This window comes from Haliotis rufescens, unplaced genomic scaffold, assembly GCF_023055435.1.
Source record: "Haliotis rufescens isolate VD_foot unplaced genomic scaffold, xgHalRufe1.0.p SCAF_5, whole genome shotgun sequence".
In the NCBI taxonomy this organism is placed as follows: Eukaryota; Metazoa; Mollusca; class Gastropoda; order Lepetellida; family Haliotidae; genus Haliotis; species Haliotis rufescens.
The window spans coordinates 36451749-36457748 of NW_025964223.1; positions in this window are offsets into that span (position 1 = coordinate 36451749).

Below are 6000 nucleotides of genomic sequence, written 5' to 3' on the forward strand. Positions count from 1 at the left end.
CCGTCGAGGGGATGGAAGATCACGGATAAACATACGTCGGAGAGAACGTTACGCCGGAAACTGCGTACAGGATAGGTTTGGTGGGGGTAGCTTTATGATTTGGGCGGCTATCTCTCATCATGGCAGGACAGGTTTGGTCCATATCCAGGGCAATCTTACGGCTCAACGATACATCAACGAAATTCTACCACACATCCTCTCAATTGGAGCCAACGGCAACGGTGTATTCCAGCAGGACAACGCTAGACCGCATACAGCACGGATCACAAGAGCCTGTCTACACAATAACGTGCTTTGATGTCCTACCCTGGCCCACCAGATCCTCCGATAGAGCACCTGTGGGATGAATTGGATAGAAGGCTACGCCGACGTCAACCACAACCCCAGACGTTGCAGCAGTTGGCTTTTGCGTTGCAGGCCGAGTGGGCTACCATTCCCCAGGATGTGATTCGCATACTCGTCTCTTCCATGGGCAGGAGATGTCAGACCGCTATCGATTCCAACGTCGGACATAAGCGTTATTGATGGTAGCTGACCTTCTCCTTCTAAACAGACAGAGGCTGGTACTCCTGCAAAAAGATCCTACTATATAGACAGAAGCTGGTACTACTACAACATATCCTTCTATACAGACAGAGGCTGGTGCACCTACAACAGATCCTTCTATACAGACAGAGGCTGCTGCACTTACAACAGATCCTTCTATACAGACAGAGGCTGCTGCACCTACAATAGATCCTTCTTTACAGACAGAGGCTGCTGCACCTACAACAGATCCTTCTATACAGACAGAGGCCGGTACCTACAACAGATCTTTCTATACAGACCAAGGCTGGTACACCTTTAACAGATCCTTCTATACAGACAGAGGCTGATCCCCCTACTCTCTACAACAGATCCTTCTATACAGGCAGAGGCTGGTACTCCTGCAACAGATCCTTCCATACAGGCAGAGGCTGGTACACCTACAACAGTTCCTTCTATACAGACAGAGGCTGGTATACCTTTAACAGATCCTTCAATACAGACAGATTCTGATACTCCTGCAACAAAGCCTCTATACAGACAGAGGCTGATCCCCCTACTCCCTACAACAGATCCTTCTATACAGACCAAGGCTGGTACACCTTTAACAGATCCTTCTATACAGACAGAGGCTGATCCCCCTACTCCCTACAACAGATCCTTCTATACAGGCAGAGACTGGTACTCCTGCAACAGATCCTTCAATACAGGCAGAGGCTGGTACAACTACAACAGTTCCTTCTATACAGACAGAGGCTGGTACACCTTTAACAGATCCTTCTATACAGACAGATTCTGATACTCCTGCAACAAAGCCTCTATACAGACAGAGGCTGATCCCCCTACTCCCTACAACAGATCCTTCTATACAGACCAAGGCTGGTACACCTTTAACAGATCCTTCTATACAGACAGAGGCTGATCCCCCTACTCCCTACAACAGATCCTTCTATACAGGCAGAGACTGGTACTCCTGCAACAGATCCTTCAATACAGGCAGAGGCTGGTACAACTACAACAGTTCCTTCTATACAGACAGAGGCTGGTACACCTTTAACAGATCCTTCTATACAGACAGATTCTGATACTCCTGCAACAAAGCCTCTATACAGACAGAGGCTGATCCCCCTACTCCCTACAACAGATCCTTCTATACAGACACAGGCTGGTACATCTACAACAGATCCTTATATACAGACAGATTCTGATACTCCTGCAACAGATCCTTCTATACAGACAGAGGCTGGTACATCTACAACAGATCCTTCTATAACAACAGATTCTGATACTCCTGCAACAGAGCCTCTATACAGACAGAGGCTGGTACACCTACAACAGATCCTTCTATACAGACAGAGGCTGGTACACCTTTAACAGATCCTTCTATACAGACAGATTCTGATACTCCTGCAACAAAGCCTCTATACAGACAGAGGCTGATCCCCCTACTCCCTACAACAGATCCTTCTATACAGGCAGAGGCTGGTACACCTTTAACAGATCCTTATATACAGACAGATTCTGATACTCCTGCAACAGATCCTTCTATACAGACAGAGGCTGGTACATCTACAACAGATCCTTCTATACAGACAGAGGCTGGTACACCTTTAACAGATCCTTCTAAATAGACAGAGGCTGGCACATCTACAACAGATCCTTCTATACAGACAGAGGCTGGTTCACCTACAACAGATCCTTCTATACAGACAGAGGCAGATCCCCCTACTCCCTACAACAGATCCTTCTATACAGGCAGATTCTGATACTCCTGCAACAGAGCCTCTATACAGACAGAGGCTGCTACTCCTGCAACACATCCTTCCCTACAGACAGAGGCTGGTACACCTACAACAGATCCTTCTATACAGACAGAGGCTGGTACACCTTTAGCATATTCTTCTATACAGACATATTCTAATACTCCTGTAACAGATCCTTCTATACAGACAGAGGCTGGTACACCTACAACAGATCCTTCTATACAGGCAGAGGCTGGTGCATCTACAACAGATCCTTCTATAACAACATATTCTGATACTCCTGCAACAGAGCCTCTATACAGACAGAGGCTGGTACACCTACAACAGATCCTTCTATACAGACAGAGGCTGGTGCACCTACAACAGATCCTTCTATCCAGACCGAGGCTGGTACACCTTTAACAGATCCTTCTATACAGACAGAGGCTGATCCCCCTACTCCCTACAACAGATCCTTCTATACAGGCAGAGGATGGTACTCCTGCAACAGATCCTTCCATACAGGCAGAGGCTGGTACACCTACAACAGTTCCTTCTATACAGGCAGAGGCTGGTACACCTTTAACAGATCCTTCTATACAGACAGATTCTGATACTCCTGCAACAGAGCCTCTATACAGACAGAGGCTGACCCCCCTACTCCCTACAACAGATCCTTCTATACAGGCAGAGGCTGGTACACCTTTAACAGATCCTTCTATACAGACAGATTCTGATACTCCTGCAACAGAGCCTCTATACAGACAGAGGCTGGTACTCCTACAACAGATCCTTCTATACAGACAGATTTTGATACTCCTGCAACAGAGTCTCTATACAGACAGAGCCTGGTACTCCTGCAACAGATCCTTCAATACAGACAGAGGCTGGTACATCTACAACAGATCCTTCTATACAGGCAGAGGCTGGTGCATCTACAACAGATCCTTCTATAACAACAGATTCTGATACTCCTGCAACAGAGCCTCTATACAGACACCTCCTGCAACAGAGACTCTATACAGATAGAGGCTGGTACTCCTACAACAGATCCTTCTATACAGACAGAGGCTGGTACACCTTTAACAGATCCTTCTATATAAATTTGTATATGGGCCGATGGCCTTTGATACAATAAACGTCTTTGACTTTGACTTTGACAGAGGCTGGCACATCTACAACAGATCCTTCTATACAGACAGAGGCAGATCCCCCTACTCCCTACAACAGAGGCTGGTACTCCTGCAACAGATCCTTCAATACAGACAGAGGCTGATACTCCTACAACAGATCCATCTATACAGACAGAGGCTGGTACACCTACAACAGATCCTTCTATACAGACAGAGGCTGGTACACCTTTAGCATATCCTTCTATACAGACAGATTCTGATACTCCTGTAACAGAGCCTCTATACAGACAGAGGCTGGTACTCCTGCAACAGATCCTTCAATACAGACAGAGGCTGATACTCCTACAACAGATCCTTCTATACAGACAGAGGCTGGTACACCTACAACAGATCCTTCCATACAGACAGAGGCTGGTGCATATACAACAGATCCTTCTATACAGACAAAGGCTGGTGCATCTATTGAATGGCAATACAGAAACATTTCAGTCAAAATCTGTCAGCTTTCACATTGAAAGTGTCGGTGGTAACATCAATCTTGAAATGTTGGCGCTTACCACGACACGGGTAACAGGTGATATGCAGGTGATGGACTGGGAAAGGCATAAGGATAAGTGGAATCATTTGCAGAACATCAGTTTCCCTGTTATTGGGCGGAATCCCAAAGTAGATCTCTTGATAGGGATTGATTACCTACAGCTTCATCAGTCATATGAAGACGTCTCAGGTCAACCTAGACTAGTTAGCACTGAAAAGAGGTTAAAGAAAGACAAATGTATTGCACAGGCATATGGAAATGTAATCTCTGAATATGAGAAAAAAGGGTACATCTCCAAAGTATCATCGAATGAGTCAGATGAATCCAAGTGGTATTTACCACACTTTCCAATTCTGCGTCCTGATAAGGCAACAACAAAAGTTAGAATAGTGTTCGATGCATCGGCGAGGTATAAGGATATCTCACTGAATGACATGATTGATCCCGGCCCCAAGCTTCACAGCGAGCTTTTTGATGTTTTGTTGAGATTCCGCAGGTATCCAGTAGCACTTATCTGCGACATAGCAGAGATGTTTCTACAGATAGAACTTGCTCCAAGTGATAGGGGTTTTCATAGGTTCTTGTGGAGGTCCATGGATACAACCATTACTCCAGAGGTGTATCAGTTCAATCGAGTGGTATTTGGCAATACTTCTTCTCCCTTCTTAGCCCAATTTGTATCCCAACAGCATGCTAAAATACATCAGGAAGATCTTCCTAGAGCAGTGGAGACTGTCTTAGAGTCCACATATATGGACGACAGTATGGACTCGGTTGAGGATGAGGATGAGGGCTTGGAGCTGTACAAGCAGTTGAATGAACTCTGGTCAGGTGCTGCTATGCATGCAAGGAAATGGTTGTCAAACTCGCTTAGAATTCTGGATAACATTCCCGTGGAAGATAGAACTGCTGAGATCGACCTCAGCAAAGGGCATTTACCATCAGTTAAGACACTTGGACTGATGTGGATTGCTAAAAGTGATATGTTCACCTTTAGCACACTGATCAATCCACAGGAAGTAAAAACAAAGAGGGATTTCCTGAGTCATGTGTCTAGACTTTTCGACCCCCTTGGTCTTATAAGCCCCTTCACTATAACTGCTAAGATCATCCTTCAGGAAATATGGCTGACTGGGCAGGGTTGGGACGATTGTCTTCCGCAGCATCTAAAAAACAAAGTAAGTAAATGGTTAGAGCAGTGGTCAGAAATACAAACCCTTGAAATACCAAGATGTCTCCGTTTCCGCAATTCTGTAGAAGAGGTGTGTCTCCATTGCTTTGTTGATGCATCTCGGGAAGCATATGGCGCTGCTGTTTATGCTGTTCATACTTACCTGAACGAGAGTACTACCAGTAGGCTGGTATCTGCAAAGAGTCGAGTGGCTCCAATGAAGTCCATAAGCATACCTCGTCTTGAATTGATGGCTGCAATTGTTGGTGTCAGACTGGTTTCAGAAATCAGCAGAGTTCTAAATATAAGTATCAAAACAGTAAAGTTTTGGTCAGATAGCATGAATGTTTTGTGTTGGATCAAAAACAACAGCAGAACATTCAAACCTTTTGTGGCAAATAGAGTCGGAGAGATACATTGTGCCACAAATCCATCCCAATGGAGACATGTGTCACCATTGACAATCCTGCAGATCTCTTAACTAGAGGTGCCTCAGCTTCACAGTTAAAAAGCAATCAATTGTGGTGGTCTGGGCCTTCCTTTTTGGTAAAAGATGAAACTGAATGGCCGACAGACAAAAGTTTGGTATATGTATCTGATCTCGTTGACAGGGAAAGGAAAAAACAGATGGTTACCATGGTTGCAGTTGTGGATCCTGATCCCAACTGGAGGCTTGAACCTAAAAGATTTTCCAACTGGGAAAAAAAAAATCATTGTTCAAACTCAGCGTGATGAGTTCCAAAAGGAATATACGTCCTTAAAATCTAAGAAACCTCTTCTAGTTTCTTCAAAGATCTCACCACTCCACCCACAGTTAGATGAACATGGGGTAATGAGGTTAAGTGGTCGTTTGACAGACGCAGACTGTTTGCCTTATGCAGCATGATGTCC